Source organism: Bos indicus x Bos taurus, chromosome 2 (assembly GCF_003369695.1).
Source record: "Bos indicus x Bos taurus breed Angus x Brahman F1 hybrid chromosome 2, Bos_hybrid_MaternalHap_v2.0, whole genome shotgun sequence".
NCBI lineage: Eukaryota > Metazoa > Chordata > Mammalia > Artiodactyla > Bovidae > Bos > Bos indicus x Bos taurus.
Genome location: NC_040077.1, coordinates 45,545,827 through 45,565,084, shown reverse-complemented (window position 1 = coordinate 45,565,084; position 19,258 = coordinate 45,545,827). Strand labels below are relative to the sequence as shown.

Sequence of the window (19,258 nt, the reverse complement as noted above, 5' to 3'; positions counted from 1 at the left end):
GGAAATAGGCCAAGAAAAAATAAAAGCATGAACTCAAGCAAATTGTGTATCCTTTTTTTTCCCTTAGAGTTACAAAGGTTCTGTTTCAGGGAAGTAAAAATAATAACATAATTATGTTTGTTAGAAGACTGAATTAGTAATGGAGGTGCTGTTAAATTCCATAGATAAACTCTAAAACTCATAAATCAAGATATAGCAGTATATTATTTAAAGATACAGGAACAATTATCCAAAGAATAAAGGTGTTGAAAGTGGTCTCTAGGGAACTTCTGTGGTGGTCCAGTGGTTAAGACTTCATCTCCCAACACAGGGGGTGCAGGTTCAATGCCTGCTTAGGGGGCTAAGATCCCACATGCCTCATGGCCAAAACACTAAAACATAAAACAGAAGCAATATTGCAATAAATTCAATAAAGACTTTAAAAAATGATCCACATCCCAAAAATATCTTAAAAAAGAAAGAAAATTGGCTTAAAAAAAAAAGTGGTTTCTAGGAGAGAGACTAGAGAAGGATGAGTGATGGAGCTAGGGTTAATCCTTTTCATGCTACGCTGTAATTGACATTGTTGGTTGGCTATCCCAAATATATTTATTTGCTGCTTTTTCCTTCCTGAGACAACCCTGATTTTATTTGTACTTAGTTCTATTTAAACTCCAAGGATAATCACATTTCCTTTGCTGGGTATCTGCCCAATAGAAAGGGAACGGAGGCTCCTCGGGGGAAGGAGGGGGTGTTTTTGAGGAAAGTGCCTCTCACTCCTTGCTTGCTTGCTTGCTAAGTCACTTCAGTCATGTCCGACTCTGTGTGACTCCATAGACGGCAGCCCACCAGGCTCCCCAGTCCCCAGAATTCTCCAGGCAAGAACTCTGGAGTGGGTTGCCATTGCCTTCTCCAATGCATGAAAGTGAAAAGTGAAAGGGAAGTCGCTCAGTCGTGTCCGACTCTTCGCGACCCCATGGACTGCAGCCCACCAGGCTCCTCCGTCCATGAGATTTTCAAGGACATATGCTATATTCTCTTCCTGATGATGTTGCCTTATCTGGGTGAGACACTTAGGGCCAGTGAAGCCTTAAGTGAGGTGAATCTGAGTATGAGATGAATTGGAAAGAACACAGGTTCTTCATGACACCTGTGAGCAACTGGATTAACCTTGAAGAGTAACTTCCTTTGACATACTGTAATGTCAGATAATACTTACCTTATTTTTTCAGTCAGTTGATTCAAGGCTTTTGTTACTTGCAGTCAAAACTATCCAAACTGAAACATAAAGCCCTCCTGTATTATTTGATTTTTAAAGCATACTCATGTGTTATATTCACTAGAAATACTTAAGATAAAGATGTACTACAAATTTTACTCTAAACACAAAAAGTCCTCTTTCTGCATTTTACAGTTTAAAAACACGTGCTTAAAAAAAACTATCCAGTTGCAATATCAGTCAGTGCAAAAGTATGTAGAAGTAAAATGCCCACTGGTCATTAACCATTAGCACTGTGCATCTTCTCAAACTCTAGTATGCATAGTTTTTATTGTGATTACATATTTTACCAAAAAACGTTCATACTGTATATATGCCTTCACAACTTGCTTTTTCACACACTGTCACAGATATAATTCCTTGTTAATATACTAAATTTTTTTTATGACTGTAGAGATTTCTGCAGATGGACAAGCCACAATTTATTTAACCTGCACCTTATTAATAGATATTTAGATTGCTTTCAATTTTTCCCTAATACAACAAATGCTGCCAGAAACATTCAGACATGTGCTTCTTTGTACCAGTATTTTTCTAAGATAAATTCCAAATTGTGAAATTGCTGGTTCAAAGAACACATGTGTTTTAAATTTTACTAGATTAGAAGTTGAAAACGCCCTTCCCTCAAATGGGCTGTACTATTTTACACTCCCACTAAAAATATGTGAGGTCATTTCCCCGCATTTTTACCAGCCACTTATATTAGTAACCTTTAAAAATTATGTTTCATGAAACAGGCAAACATGATAGTTCACTATTGTTTAAATCTGACTTTCTGATAACTTAGTGGAGCTCATCTTATTTTCATATGTTTATTAGCCATGTGTATTTTTATTCATATATTTACATTATTATTATCTTCCTACTTAGCTGTTTGTGTTTTTCTTGTTATTTTGTGTTCTTTGTCTCTTAGGAATATTTCCCTGATTATATATGATGCAAGTATTTTTCCCCAAACTGTCATTTGTTGTCATTTAAGTTTCTTATTCACAAATGTCCCAATGTTACCATCCAGGGCATTAAAGACTTGGGTAAGATCATGTGTTTGTTTGAGCTTCTTTTTGTCTAGATTAAAAATAAAACAGTACCAAACTACTGAGTAAACTCCTATTGAATGGCCACTGGGCCAAATAATCACAGAGGACACTAAGGTAGAAAGACCACTTTTAACTACAAAGATCGTCCAGTACGAGGAGCAGATAGACCTATTAATAAACAATTCTACTGTAATAGGGTTTTCTTTTTTTTAATATTTGTTGGAGACAGGGGAAAAAGAATATTTAAAACTACCTATGGACTATCAGAGAAGAACTCACAGAGTTAGATTGTTATTTCTATGAATTCTTTTTTACACACATCAGTTTGCCTTGACAATTGAATTCTTATTATATACTAAAGTGAAAGACAGTGAAGTGGCTCAGTTGCGTCCGAATCTTTGTGACCCCGTGGACTGTAGTCTACTGGGCTACTCCATCCATGGAATTTTCCAGGCAAGAGTACTGGAGTGGGTTGCCATTTCCTTCTTCAGGGGATCTTCTTGACCCAGGGATCGAACCCAGGTCTCCCACATTGCAGGCAGATGTTTTACCATCTGAGCACCAGGGAAGCCTCATTATATATACTAATAGTATATGAATTAAATATAATTTTCAAAATTTTAGCAGACTTTACATTTTTATTTTCAAAAAATTTTAATAAGTAAATTCTTCAAAATTTGTGTGTCTTATCAGCATTAAATCATTTAAGTTGTTTTAAAGAACAATTCAAGAATGAGTCATATGAAGATGAAACATAAAACTTCCTTTTTTAAGCATTCATTCTTATATTTTGAGTCCTATTTTTAATAATCTGAAATCCTTCATATTTACAGACATATGAACCACCTAGCATTAATTTCTAGGAACAATTTATAAACACATGTTAAAGGAAAATTAACACTTTCTCCCCACACCCTCCACCCAAACACTGCCACTTTTAATGGAGGAAACATGTTAGAATGCTTCTTTTCAGTCTTTGAAATCTTCCTTTGATAGCACCCCGCCCCCTGCAATCCCCTTCGACTTTGGCATTTGCCTAGTCTTGCATCAGCTATCCACGACAAAACTCAAGATAAAATGATTAATGCAACTGCTCATAACATCTCAATACCTCTTTCATCAGTTTGGGTGTTAAGTACATTGAAAGGAACCAACAAGGAACCATGAGGTATTGAAATACTCTTCACATGCCAATTCATAGCCCAGTTCGGTGACCTTTACAGCATTTCTGATCCTTCTCCATCCCATCTCCTACTCAGTTCAGTCCTTCTTCAATATTCATCTGGAAACCATAACTCCAAACATAATCTTCAACGTATCTCTGGTACTCCACCCTAAGAAAGAGCATAACCTCTGAATACCTTGAATTTTTTAATAATAACGAAAAAAAGTCAAGGTAACTTAGCTCTACCTATAGTTCTAAGCAATCAGAGATTTGTTTCCAAATAGCTCTGGGGAATTTCACCATATGACTCCTATTAATGGAAATTGCTGAGCTAATCTTTCCGTGTGACATTACAAATATTAACTTCCTGTCCAACTTTGTTTGAAGCTTTTCTGTTTTCTTTTGCTGTTAGAACAAGAACTGTAAATCTGGAAAGGATTTTTAAGATCAATCAAGTCAGTCTTCTAATTTTACAGATGAAGAAATAGGTTTCAGAAGTTGTTACTGACCATTAAATGACTGTGTGAGTTTGAACAATTTGATTCACTGACTTTAAAAACTGGCTTGGAATTTAGGAAATAGATTTTTAGGCATTATCTACATAAAAGGTAAGGAAAAGTGAAGGAAATTGAAGTATAACCCAGGTTATCTGAATTCAGTGTTGCAAGGTTTTCTTTTATCCTACAAGCATTATTATTAATGGTGGTGTCAGTATTTGGAAGTTGTTCATTTAAAAGGTTATATTGTAGAGAATATGTTAAGGGTCACCAGATTAGCCAACTAAAGGGTCGTCATTATTAATAGGGGCTTATATGGCAGGGTAATTTCTCCAGAGTATATTTTGCTACAGCTCCTTGAATTAAAAACCCTGAAAGATGCAGCAGCATCATAAAACTTAGATTTTAATAAGCTTTGGTGATTGGGTTTTCACTGTACAGAACAATGTAAAGCCCTCTTGGATTTTCAGTGAAGTTAAACAGTGAATAGCTTTTGAATGAGTGATGAACGAGTCACGAGATGGGGCAAAAAGCCCTGCTTGTATTTGGCATGCCAAAAATTCTTTCTCAACAACACTACAATCCTTCTTACATTTGTAAAAGTTGAAATTCTTCCACGTTTGTAGGTTTGTTCCATTTCTTTAGATCAAATGAAATGTCTGCTTTTTTTTTTAATGGTATCCTGTTTTGACTTTTTTACTTTAGTTTTTTGGAATAGAAGAAATAAGTTTTTTTGTTGTTTTTTTACCTTCTGGTGATTTTTTTTTCACAATTAAATATTTTAACATATTACTAGGTTTACACAGGACATATGGTGTACTTTATAAGCTACTATTATCCTTTCACATGTCTCCTCAGGTGGAGAAAAAATACTTGGCATTCATTCATGTATGATTCATGATCCTCTGACTTTGTATTTGTGGTGGCCATAGTGACCCAGGGCTTAAAAAAGCACATACTGTTTCAAGGCAAATCTGACGTTTATCTTTGTTTCTTAAGCTATTCCAATTAAGGTAGAACACTGTGAAAAACAACAGTTCATACAGTTTGTTTTTCCTTGCTAAGTTGCTTCAGTCATGTTTGACTCTTTGCGACCCTATGGACTTGTAGCCCTCCAGGCTCCTCTGTCCATGGGATTCTCCAGGCAAGAATACTGGAATGGGTTGCCATGCCCTCCTGCAGGAGATCTTCCTGACCCAGGGATCAAACTGGCATCTCTTATGTCTCCTGCACTGCAGGCAGGTTCTTTACCACTAGCACCACCTGGGAAGCCCTTTTGTTTTTCTTTAGGGAGGGGCAAACGCATGACCAATTAAAAGAAAGCCAATGGCTACTGGTGATATAATTTCAAAACTAAAATTTTCTAGAAAAGAAATCCTTACTCATGTATATATTTCTATGTGGAAAATTTTTTTTTTTCATCAAAAAAAATTTTTTTTCTTGAGAAATGAGTGACCACTTAAAGCCACAAATACTACAATTTCACATGTGGGAGGATCTTTTTTGTTTGTTTGTTTTTAAGATCTTAATTTCTCTCACTGCATAGAGATGACTTTCATTTCACCATATATTGGGTTTTATGGTGAAAGATGACTTAATAATTGCAGCCTAACTATTCATGTTATTTCTACTTTGTACTTCCTAAGGAATGGCTCATTACATGACATCAAAGCCAACTCCTGCAATTAGAAAAGTTTGTATTATGTAGATTTTGAAAAGAGAAAACAACAAAACCACCTCAAATTCTTGAAACAACAAAAGAGAAAACTCAGCAAGAAAACAAGTCTTGGCATTTACTCACCTCTTCTAACCTGTGCTCTTTCATAAAATAAAAGAGGTTGGAGGAATTGTTGTGAACAAAGGGTCTTAACTGCAAAAAAATTTTTAGGAATGTTTGAAAGGAAATGACAGAGTGCATTCATTGAGCCTGGACCAGGCATGTTTGTCTCACGTTTTTCAGTTTTGTTCTGTCTAAATATTCATTTAGAATCTGAATTTCGGTATGACACTATGGCATTCTTCCACTTATGTTATATAGAGCAGAGTCGTGAACTCAGGACTACCAACCAACCAAATAAAAGCATATTTGGAAACACAAGCTGTAAGACACAGCTCATGCACAGAAATCTCATTCCTGGGTTCATATACGCTTGGAGGGAAGAATCAACACGCCAACGCTGGAGCACCTCTACTCTCAGGGATGAGCTTGGTTTCTGGAAGTGTCTTTTACAAAACTACAAAGAATTGTGGAGAGAAATGCATTGATGACAGGTAGGCTCTTCCCCACTAAGTGGGGTGGATGGAGGGAGTTGGGACAATAGCTTGCAGTATTTGGGTGTAGTGATTTTTTTCTTATAAAGATGGAAGCTATTTTTTAAGCATGCAATTTCAATGGGGCATGTTTGATTTATGACTAAGAATTCTTTTTCTCCATGCCGTATTGGCAGTCTTGTATGTAATTAAAAGGTTCCCTCCTGGGAAACTTTTCCCTTCTGAAACACATTGGGCTGAATTCTGTTTTACCAATGTAGTAAATATGCCATGGACCATTTAGGTTTAAAACACATCAAAAATATGGAAAATTGAGATGTTTTCTCTCTTGATTTAATACAGTAAAAACCTCTGTCCATCTACTACGGTTTGCAGGCATTCAGTATAATACTGGTATGAACAACTTAAGAGAATTCTTAGCTTCATTTGCACCTCAGTCTTGTCAGAATGACATGGGTGTGTGAGTTTAGTTGGCTTTAACTGGATATGAACCTAAGCACATATTAGACATGCAAATTGAGTCTCCTTTTTTAACCATAAATGGCATGAACATAAATTCCAAAGCTGATTCCACAGTAAATGACGTGAGATAACAATATTACTTCCTTTTGTGGACCTGTTTCTCCTACCACGAGACGCAAACCTTCTTTACCTCTCTGGAGGCTTGTCCGTGCAAGCCCATAAACATTTACCTGTATAAACTTATAATTAAAAGAATATATCCTAATCCTTTAGCAAGTAATTATATTGAGTGTTATTCACCCTTCATGAGAAATCCCTTAAAGATCTAAAGGGTGACAGCCTCATCAAGTTCTTATTGCCTCCCTTGATGCATTTCCATTTTTGGAAGTCTCCTCTCAATTTCTGCTTGACATACAGGAACAAAAAAAAGGAATTCAAAGGAAGGTACCTTGCAAGAAGAACTTCATTAAATCATTATCAAATTGGAAAATTATATACCCAAATATCCCACACATGTATAATAAGATGACAGATACATGTGTTTGCATGTTTGGATGAGATACACAGTCTTGGCAAGTATAAATATGCATAATTTTCTCATACAACATAATTAGAGAAAATTAAGTATCTAGCCAATTAGTCTTTGGAACAATTTTCTTCATATTTTCTTTCTCCTGAGCTCAAACGTTCTTGATAACCTGCCTTCCTTTTCTGGAGTCTAACCCTCATATGCTCCCCTTTTCCGCTCTCCTCTATCTTCCTTCACATTGTATGCCTTGCTTGCAGGGCCACCTCTTTCCTCCTCCTCCTCTGGTTCTGTTCATTTTCCCAGCCCCTTCCAAGTCTCAGATACCGGGCAAGACTCCAGCTGTTTGTGGGTGGAAAAAGCAATTACATAGAAACTCTGATAGAAACACAGAAGACTCCCTGTCTGATGTCATGGATGGCCCCAGACCTCCGCTGGTTCTCTGCATCTGTTTGTCCCTCAGTCACAAAGAAGAGAAGATGTGATCACTCTAGCCAGAATTTGGTTACCATGGAGTCCTTCTATTCCAGTCCACTGGCTTAAAGGAAGCCCAGTATAGCTGAAGCACTTCCTTCAGAGTATCTCCCTATCTCCTGAGAAGGCAGAAGCTTGCAGGTTTTGGAAAGCCAGCATTTAAGGCTAAGCTTTTCATGCACATCAGTCCCAAGAGTGGAGCAACAGTGGGAAGCCCAGCCATGTTCCTACAAGCCTGAGCTATATTGCAGGCCCTGGAAAACCCCCATTTGCAAGTTAAAGGTATACTCCTGGTTTGAGCTCCTTGTGTTAAATAGCAAATTCCCATTGGCAATCTATTTTACATATGGTAATATATATGATTCAATGCTACTCTCTCAATTTGCCTCACCCTTTCCTTCTACCAGTGTCCAAAAGTCTTTGTTACAATCTAGAGGGGTGAGATAGGGTGGGGGGTGGGAGTTGGGAGGGAGGTTCCAGAAGGAGGGGACATAAGAATACTTATGCAGAAATGGTATGGACCTAACAGAAGCAGAAGATATTAAGAAGAGTGGCAAGAATACACAGAAGAACTGTGCAAAAAAGATCTTTACAACCCAGATAATCATGATGGTGTGATCACTCGCCTAGAACCAGACATCCTGGAATGCGAAGTCAAGTGGGCCCTTAGGAAGGATCACTACGAACAAAGCTAGTGGAGGTGATGGAATTCCAGTTGAGCTATTCCAAATCCTAAAACATGATGCTGTGAAAGTGCTGCACTCAATATGCCAGCGGATTTGGAAAACTCAGCAGTGGCCACAGGACTGGAAAAGGTCAGTTTTCATTCCAATCCCAAAGAAAGGCAATGCCAAAGAATGCTCAAACTACCGCACAATTGCACTCATCTCACACGCTAGTAAAATAATGCTCAAAATTCTCCAAGCCAGGCTTCAGCAATATATGAACTGTGAACTTCCAGATGTTCATGCTGGTTTTAGAAAAGGCAGAGGAACCAGAGATCAAATTGCTAACATCTACTGGCTCATCCAAAAAGTAAGAGAGTTCCAGAAAAATATCTATTTCTGCTTTAAAAGAGATGGGAATACCAGACCACCTGACCTGCCTCTTGAGAAACCTATATGCAGGTCAGGAAGCAACAGTTAGAACTGGACATGGAACAACAGACTGGTTCCAAATAGGAAAAGGAGTATGTCAAGGCTGTATATTGTCACTGTGCTTATTTAACTTGTATGCTGAGTACATCATGCAAAATGCTGGGCTGGATGAAGCACAAGCTGGAATCAAGAGTGCTGGGAGAAATATCAATAACCTTAGATATGCAGGTGACATCACCCTTATGGCAGAAAGTGAAGAAGAAATAAGGAGCCTCTTGATGAAAGTGAAAGTGGAGAGTGAAAAAGTTGGCTTAAAACTCAGCATTCAGAAAACAAAGATCATGGCATCTGGTCCCATCACTTCATGGCAAAAAGATGGGGAAACAGTGGCTGATTTTATTTTTCTGGGCTCCAAAATCACTGCAGATGGTGATTGCAGCCATGGAATTAAAAGACGCTTACTCCTTGGAAGGAAAGTTAAGACCAACCTAGACAGCATATTAAAAAGCAGAGACATAGCTTTGTCAACAAAGGTCTGTCTAGTCAAAGCTACTGTGGTTTTTCCAGTAGTTGTGTATGGATGTGAGAGTTGGACTATAAAGAAAGTTGAGTGTCGAAGAATTGATGCTTTTGAACTGTGGTGTTAGAGAAGACTCTTGAGAGTCCCTTGGACTGCAAGGAGATCCAACCAGTCCATCCTAAAGGAGATCAGTCCTGGGTGTTCATTGGAAGGGCTGATGCTGAAGCTGAAACTCCAATACTTTAGCCACCTGATGTGAAGAGCTGACTCATCTGAAAAGACCATGATGCTGGAAAAGATTGAGGGCAGGAGGAGAAGGGGACGACAGAGGATTAGATGGTCGGATGGTATCACCGACTCAATAGACATGCGTTTGGGTGGACTCCTGGAGTTGGTGATGGACAGGGAGGCCTGGTATGCTGCGGTTCATGGGGTCTCAAAGAGTCAGACATGACTGAATGACTGAACTGAACTGAACTGATGGCTGATTCATTTTGGTATATGGCAGAAACCAACACAATATTGCGAAGCAATTATCCTCCAATTAAAAATAAGTCTAAAAAGAAAAAAAGAAAGAGAAAGGTATACTCTTCAGTAGGAGAGCCTGCTTCCGCCCCAACAGCCACTCAGCAATCTCTCTCTGCAGCCTGGCAAGACCTAGGAATGTCATATTTTGCCATCAACTTTCTGAATACCTACATCAGCCTTGTCAGAGTGCAAGGTATTCAAACAGCTCTGCCTTGTCAAGGTAGGGATTTCTCACAGGTTTCCTTCACTCTCTCTCTACCTTCCCTGTGAACACACAGAGACAAGGTTGAGGCTCCTATACCCCCATGACAATGTTTCAGCCTTTTTCTATAAGTCATTGGTCTTTTTTTTAAAGTGATTGGTCTTTGAAGCATGTTTCAAAGCAGACTTTGAAGCCATGTTTCCTCCAATAAATTAGTAAGTGAATAAAATATCCCCTATGACAATTTAATACCATAGTGAAAGTCGCTCGGTCATCTCTGACTCTTTGCAACCCTATGGCCTATATAGTCCATGGAATTCTCCAGGCCAGAATACTGGAGTGGGTAGCTTTCCCTTTCTCCAGGGAATCTTCCCAACCCAAGGATTGAACCCATGTCTCCCGCATTACAGGCGGATCCTTTACCAGCTGAGCCACCATAGATATACCAGATATCTGTTTGTGTACTGTATAACACAAGTTAGATGCTTTTACTCCCCAAGAGCCAATCTTTGCCATTTGGAGGTGATACTGTCCCCATCAAAATGTGCACTATCACCATTACCTGTTTAGCCTTTAGGTTATCTCTTATACCTGTGATGGTCTCCCATACACAACCTGCCACGGCATTCCCTCAGCTGGAGTTCATTTCATGTGCATCCTGCCAACACTAAGAAGCACCAGGAATTTACACAGAGTTGTCTGGGCCAGAGGTTGAAACTTCATGAAGAAGGAAGTGGCCCAAAAATAAAAGGCAGGTGACATTCCTGTGGGGTTAACCACTGTACTAGCCAGAAAGCATTCTCCCAATCTCAGGCTGATCATTTCCTGCTTCTTTTTTCTACATACTCAGGGATACAGAGCTGATGCATGGGAAATACACTGTTTATGAAATATTCCTAGTGGAATACGGATTAACGCTGGAGCGGGACTGGCCTGCATGCCTTGCACAGGAGTGCTGGCTGGGGGTGGGGTGGGAGGTTGAGAAAAGAAATGGTGCAGGGCAGCCCTACTGAAGATTAAAGAGATGATATCGTTAGCACAGTGGTCCATCTGAAGCCCAAGGACTCAGCCTCCTCTTAAACCTCCACTTTGCACTCACTCTGTACAATGCTTCTTGTATTTGAGACACGGCATGGTCAGGGCCACATTTTAGGAAGCTCAATCACTACTCTTTAGAAATACATTTAATGACTTTCAATTATCCACAGATCAAAATGCATTATTAAACTAGCATTTCAAAGCCTTGGTGGAATGACCCTGCTCATTTATCTGCTACTTTTCTCTGACCTGCAGTCTATATCCTCTGAAACACCAGCTCTAAACTCATTACGACCCAAATGCCCACTTACATGCCTTCACTGGTGCTCTGATCTCTTCATAATCAGCTCCCCTTCGCTTGCCACCTATTCAAATCCTGCCCTTCCTACACCTTAAAGGTCAGCTTCTAGAAGACAATTTCCGTTTTCGTTTTTTTTTTTTCAAATAGATATTAATTCCTTCTTCTTCAAACTCTTATTTAATTCCCCTGTGCAATCACCAAAGAGGAAATTAAACGACAGTAAAGGGTAAAATAAACTGTTTTGCTTCTTTATTAACCTGTATTGTCCACTGGGAACAAGGATTCAGTTACATCCATCTTTGAATCTTACACAGTGACTAGTACACATACTGAGAACACAATAAAAGCCCTGAATTTCCTGTGTTTATTCTGTTCTGTTGTTGTTTCCTGGCTGGCATAGGACAGAACTTTGCTGAAAACATCCATCTCATAGGATAATGAGACCTCTAAAGGATAATGAGACCTCTAAAGGATAATGAGACCTCAGCTGACTCTAACACTAAAGAGACAGATTCATTTAGATAAGCAGTGGAAGTGAAAGTCACTCAGTCGTGTCCAACTCTTTGTAACCCCATGGACTATACAGTCCATGCAATTCTCTAGGACAGAATACTGGAGTGGGTAGCCTTTCCCTTCTCCAGGGGATCTTCCCAGCCAGGGATCGAACCCAGGTCTCCTGCCTTGCAGGGGAATTCTTTACCAACTGAGCTATCAGGGAAGCCCAGATAAGCAGGGACAAGGGATATTGATGTCATTGTCAGTCTTTTGGTTTTGCTTTGTTTGCTGTACTTTTCAATGTTTTCTTTGAGAAAAAAGAATTGATATAACCAATGAAACATATAACCTACATGCTTTTCTCTCCCGGAGATTAATATTTCCCATTAACCCAAAACTAAAAATAGTCCTTTTTACTGGAGTTGTTGGGGACCATTCACATGGTTTGCTGGTACCAACAACCCAACTCAAGAAATCATTCATTTGCTCTTACTATTTTTTCTCAGGTCATCTTTTTTGGGGGTGATTTCCCTGCTGCCCAGCTCCTTGGATAATTTAAACAATGTAGCGAGATGCGAAAATCTAGCTTTTATTATTATGTGTGTATAAGAATACATGTTGTTGTTGTTTGTGATATTTTTTTCATTGTTTTAAAAGACAAGTCATATCCAGGATCCAGTGAAAAAACTGAAACAATCCAGAAGACATTGCTGAGGTGAAAGCCGCTGTGTGCTTGAGATTCAACAGCAAAGCAGTTGAAATCTGAAGTATGGCTTTTTTCTCCCCTTTTGGTAACCATGAGGATAGCAGAATATCTTACATACAAAGCTTGTGGGAAGGAATAACCTTGGAAATTCTTCTACTGAAGAGTGATTTAAGCCTTGTTCTGACACATGAATCATGGGGTGGTGCTTTCTGTCAACATTCTTTGCTGTCTTCACAACCAGAAAAGCCGGTATCTGCCTGGTTACTGGTACTGCCACCACTTCTGGGGAAGAGCATTGTGACAGCGGAATTTTTCTGAAATCATTTTTAAATAGTTGCATATGCCCAGGAACACTCAAATGATATTTTCATCACAGATATATTATGGACATATTATTGATATCCCACACTATATAAAGTGAATTTGGAACAATTTAATTTTTATTCTTAATTGAGAGAAGAAAATATTCCAAGACATTCTTTTAGCCTCTGATGATGTCTAGGTGTTGTGTATGATGCAGTGTGCCTCTTTGATTAATTTTAATTCAATATTATCTTCAACATTCACATCTTAAAGTGGCTACATGCAGTTATATATGTTAATTCAATGATTATGATTGTGAATGTGATTTGTATTGTCCTTTTCTTCTCTTGTGGAAATCATCATTTTAGATCACTTTTTTCTTAGAAAAGCAAAATAAACATAAATATATACTAAAAACATTCTAGAAATTACTAAATCAGCTTTCTTTAATGGATTTTAATTCATTTGAAAGGAAGAGAGTATCAGAGAAGAGTACATGGCTAGATCATGCAATTAAACTCTTTTTATTTACTTATTTTTTAATTTCATTTACTTATTTTTATTTACTTATCTGAACATTTTATCAGAAATCATTTTATGTTTTCTTTGCTGGCTATGATCCTTCGAATAATTGCATCTATATCATTCTTCACCTTATATTTATAATATATTTTTATATATAATATAATATATATTTCTCTATAAATTACTCCTTCATCCCCCTCATAAAAATCAAACAAAATTAATTTTTAAAAAGCTTTCTTTGGGACTTCCCTGGTGGTCCAGTGGTTAAGAATCTGCCTGCCAATTTAGGTGACATGGGTTCAATCTCTGGTTCAGGAAGATCCCACATGCTGTGGAGCACCTAAGTCCATGCATCACAACCTCTGAGCCCATGGAGCAACTAAGTCCATGCTCACAACCTCTGCAGCCCTCTGGGCTGCAGCTTCTGAAGCCCATGTACCCTAGAGCTGTGCTCTGCAACAAGAGAAGCTACCACAATAAGAAACCTGTGTATCGCAACAAAGAGTAACCCACCCCCTACCACAACTCACTGCACCAAGAGAAAGCCCATACGCAGCAAAGAAGACCTAGCCAAAAATAATACATAAATAAATATTTTTTTTAAAGTCTTTTGATGTATCAGTAGATATTAGATTATTTCCTTCTTTGGCTCTTCCCTTTCCATCATACCTTGACCAGTTATATGCATATATATATATATATATATATATATATATATATGTATTATACGTTAGTCGCTCAGTCGTGTCCAACTCTTTGCAATCCCACGGACTGTAGCCTGCCAGGCTCCTCTGTCTATGGGATTTCCCAGGCAAGAATACTGGAGTGGGTAACCATTCCCTTTTCCAGGGCATCTTCTTGATCCAGGGATTGAACCCAGGTCCCCTGCATTCCAGGCAGATTCTTTACCATTTGAGCTACCAGGAAAGCCATATATAATCCAGTCTGGGACCCTAAACATAGCCAGGAAGGGAAGGTTGCTTCTCTTGTTACTGCACTGTCTTCCACTCCCACAAGTCACTCACTGCCATAACACTGGGCTCTATGAACCCTCTGTGCCCGTGAACATTGAATATTAGAAATAGTTCCTTCACCCCACAAATTTTTAACCGACCCTGCTTCTTTGCACCACTCATACCATACTGCAACAATGTCCATAATACCTTTAAACATGCAATTTTCTTCATTAACCTACACATTCATCTTCCCAGCAAGACTTTAATTACTCTGAGGACAGAGAAAATAACTGATCCACCCTTGTGTGCTTCCTAGCACTTGGCTCCATGTATGGCGGCATATCACAGATGTCCAAAAAAGAACAAATGTAGAGAGTTCCATCTCCTTTTCCCGGCTCAATAAAAAAGCCTGCTTCTGTTATCATGTTGAAACCATTGTGGGCTTATTATAGGAAGTCTTTAACTCATAAATTGGTTCTATTCCAGAAAGCACCTCTGAGGTTATATGACACAGAAACCCATTAACCATCCCTGGAGGTATCAGTCGCCAAGATGTGGTGTTGGATGGGGTCCTATGAGCGCAGTGAAAGGACTATATAGAATTGCTCTCTGGGATCCGGTGGCCGTGGAACAGTGAAGAAAGGAAGAAGACAGAGAATGAAGGCAGTTTCTGCTACCAGCTGTGGCTTTGTCAAAATTCTAAAATACATAAAGGTCATTTGAGATAGTCTTCCACATTTTATTTTTTATCATTTGCAACTGTCTTGCAAATCGTGCTGTGCTTTCCTTACTCACCCCTACATCTCACCTGACAGTGATTTATTCACCCCTATTCCCACCTGCAGCACGACTTTTTGCTGGTCTCTACCTTTCCTGTAAAAGCACTTGTAGGACTGGGAAATGAGAAAGACTAAAAGAAAGAGGAAGCTGATTTTAACAAGAATGGCAGCAGCTCTGATTAAACTAATATCCACTAAGGTTGGAATGACTAATAGCATTTTTAATTCTTATGTGATTTGCATTTTGATGTCTTGCCCCACAGCAAAGTGTATCAGTTCCTGCTTTTCTCTAAGTTCATACTCTGCAACTTTCTCACAGCTCTAGTTGCCTGTTTATTGCTGTGGCTGATGCACGTGTGCGTGTGGGTGGGTGGGGGGGTGGTCCTTTGCGTTGGTTTTGGCAGAATCACCATGGTCTTTAGCATGAAGGAAAAGAGAACACTGAAGAGGGAAGACTGCACTGGTTCCAAGTGTGGGTTATTTGTAAATCAGGTGTCCTAACTGAACAATTGCTTACACATCTAAATATCCTTCATAATGGCTACGTTACAAATCAACGTTTTTGTACAAAGGTGAATGGGGGTTTTGCGGAATTTGTAAGCTTGGAATTTGTGGGCCTGAAACTCTGATCTATGACTTTTTGCTCGGAAGTCAGGAATGTGTAGTATGTGGGAAAGTGCTGTTGGGGCTTAGAATCCATTTGGGGCTCCATTTCATAGTCTTTGCAGCTTGAAAAAATAATCCAGTGAAAATCTTTGATGGGGAATGGAGCCTTCAAACAAGTTTTCTTTATCCTTTTGTGATTCTAGAAATTTGATTAGATCAATTAGGGAGAGGTCATATTTCCTAAATGTCCAGAGGGAATTTCATGTTTTATTCTTTGATAATTCACATACAGTTAAAGAGTGTGAACAAGCCTCAGACATCAGAGAACATTGCCAGCTTCCTTGAAGAGTCTGTAAAAAAATATTTTTTGGGTCAATAATGTTTGATGTAAAAGAAATCAATCAACCACAATGATGGTGGCCTCCACTGTATTCCTTTATAATGTAAATCTCTATGTAGATAACATCTAATTTAGGTAACATATAAATATGTATACATATGTTACTTACACAAATTTATATGTATGGTAAAAAGTATATATAGCTGAACATGTATACCACATATATTTGCATTATAGTGTCATGTTTCATTATACACATTATATATATAATTCTACATAAAAAAAAACTGAAATATGGTTATTTCTGAAGCACTATAAATGAATTTATAGCCCTGTAACTGAGTCTAGCCCCCAGCACCTCTTCCCAACTAAAGGACGTGCTGGGAAGGGCCCTGCTGGAACAGCTGTGTGACTGAGAACATTCCTGAGCCCTTTGTGCCCTCAGCCCTGTACCTTTAATCCATTTGAAGCTGGATTAAAGTAGGGGTTGGTGTACTATTATATCCTGTTGACATATTCCTCCTTGCTCAGATGACATCGCTCTGTGGTCTAAGTCCACAGACTCTTTCTGTAACTATATTTCTTACTGTTATTTTTAAATCACATTTTCTTTGGTTAACAAATATTTATTTAAACTTCTTGTTTTTTTATAATTTTGCTTTTGTTTATTTTTGACCATGCTGGGTTCTCCTTGCTGCACGTGGGCTTTTCTCTAGTTGCAGCAAGCAGGGCTACTTTCTAGAACGGGTTTCTCATGGCGGTGGCTTCTCTTGTTGCAGAGCACAGGCTCTGAAGTCCACAGGCTTCACCTGTTGCGGCACATGGGCTCGGTAGTCGCAGCGCCAGTGCTCTGGAACATAGGCTCCACAGTTGTGGCGCATGGGCTAAGTTGCTCCGAGGCATGTGGATCTTCCTGGACCAGGGATTGAACCTGTGTTTCCTTCATTGGCAGGTGGATTCTTTACCATTGAGCCACCTGGGAAGCCCCAGTGAATATTTACTGAAGGCCTACTGCGTTCAGATACCACAATGGGGAAGACGTTCCTCTTACTTTTAGGGAGCTCATCATCTAGAGAGAATTATTGCCTCGTATTATGTGTCTAATAACTTTGTATGATAATTGTGTGTTTGGGTTTACAGATTTATGGACTTTTTATAAAGCATTTATGTGCAGATGTAGTGAGAAGTAAGAGAGTTATATTACATAGTTATTTGCAATGAATTCTAAGTGCAGATCTAGGAACCAAATTAAGGGGAAAAGTCACTGTAATGAGAAGATAAAGTACATCTTATAAACAAAAAATAGAGTTTTAGCTTGTGAAGAAAATAAAAAAAACCAATAATGTGCAGTTTTCTGACAGTGATTGGTGAGTTTCCAAATATCTGTAGCCTAAGTTATTAAAGTTAAATAGTAAAACAATATATCTTCATAAGTCCTCATGTAACTGACTTTGTAACTATATTATTGATCAACTGTGGTTTCCCTTTACTAAGAAAAAAAAAGCCTTTAAAAAAAATCTCATATAGCTTTTTGGTGATCAAATACTTTGTAGAGGGCAACATTTTGATGAAGAAGGTGAGACTAAACCAGAAACATATGGATTACATTTACCTGTAAATGTGTAGATTTTTTAAGAGGTTACAAGGAAAATTTCTGACAAAAAGTCTCTTTATTTGGAGTATGAAATATATCTTTAAAAGACAAAAAAGGTAGATAAGGAAAATTGAATATATAGCATCTACAAGAAGTTGAATTGCTTTCCCATTCAAAAATGTCTAAGTCTACTCTGGAAAAGCACAGCAACTCCTAGAATGACTGGTCTGTGCTAAAAATTCAATTGTGGAGTTACCCAAAAGGCCTCCAGTTGCACAGTCTTACAAATATCACCCTGAATAATACACAATTCCCAACAGGTGACTTGGAAAATCTCTTACTAGTGGCTGGGGAGTAGATACAATGCATACATGCATGCATCTCTGTGTGTGTGTGTGTGTGTGTGTGTGTGTGCATAAAACATCTTCTAGCATGTTTTTGGAAATAGAGCATTTATACCCCAATAATGCATTGTCTTATTACATTTTATGATGCATTTGCATGGATATCATTCACATGTATAAGGTTACACAGCTTTTTAAACTTAGAAAACACATATAATAACTTTCCCAAAAGATGGAATGAGAAAGGAGACTTGGACACGTACTCCCTCCATTGTGAGGATGGTGGCTTGTTCGTGGTTTTCCTTTAATCTCTGCTATATTCTCAATTACCTATTGCCCGTGTAGGAGAGATTCCAGGGTTTCTGAAACCAGCTTTTCACCGGATAACTGTAGGAAATTTCCTCCTTGCAGGATGATGATACATATTCTGCAAATCTTCATGAAACCCAAATTCATCCCCTTCTCTCTTGCCATTTCCTCCTAGACACTGTCTAGTGTCCAAGGAGGACACTGAAGAGTTCCAGAGGTGACAGAAGAAGAGAACTAATCAGAAAGCAGACCAAAAGTAGGGCGGCACCACACTGGTGAGTGGTCCTTGAGCCTGTAGTGGTTCATGGGTACAACCAGGGTTGGGGGGAACCATGTAATTGGGGGAAGTGATTCAAAACATGGGGCCTCCTGACAAAGTCTCCCATAATGTCCAAATATTTCACACTTCAGCACTGTGCCCAGGGCTGGCTCTAGACCTCCAGGAATTGCTCTTGTGGACTTAACATTGAACTGAAGCCAAATGGGACTTGGAATCTCCCACGTCATTGCCTCTGTGATCCTGGCGAGCCAGTTGCCTCCCTCCCTGTACTAGCTCCTCTGACCAAGCTTCCTGGAGCTCCCGATGTCTAGAGTGCCTTGCTGACCACAAGGAACAGGAGGAGCTGTTTCCATACTCCAGTAGAAGCCTCTATGTGCAAATTCTTCATTTGTGTGAACACTTCTCTTTTGTTAAGTACCATTCAACCTTATTGAATGATAATAAAGATAACTATGACTTTTTTTATTTTTTACAGTGTCAGGCATGAATCACTTTCTGTTGCTCAGAAATTGTACATTTTTTCCTAGAATACTATAAGATTTCTCATTTTCTAACATAGTTTTGAAATTTATAAGTCAGCTGTCTCATTCTTTTCACACCCAGAAAGTATGGAGAGGGCCTGGTTGTTGCTTTGGCTCCATCATG

The 19,258-nt window shown here is 38.7% G+C and overlaps 1 long non-coding RNA gene across 1 annotated transcript; it reads left to right on the top strand.

The window, feature by feature from the left end:
• The first annotated feature begins 6,007 nt into the window (after positions 1-6,007).
• Positions 6,008-19,053, top strand: LOC113880885. Its single transcript, XR_003507864.1, has 3 exons — positions 6,008-6,228; positions 18,509-18,608; positions 18,745-19,053. It is a non-coding gene; the product is annotated as an uncharacterized LOC113880885 (long non-coding RNA).
• The last annotated feature ends 205 nt before the right edge of the window (positions 19,054-19,258 follow it).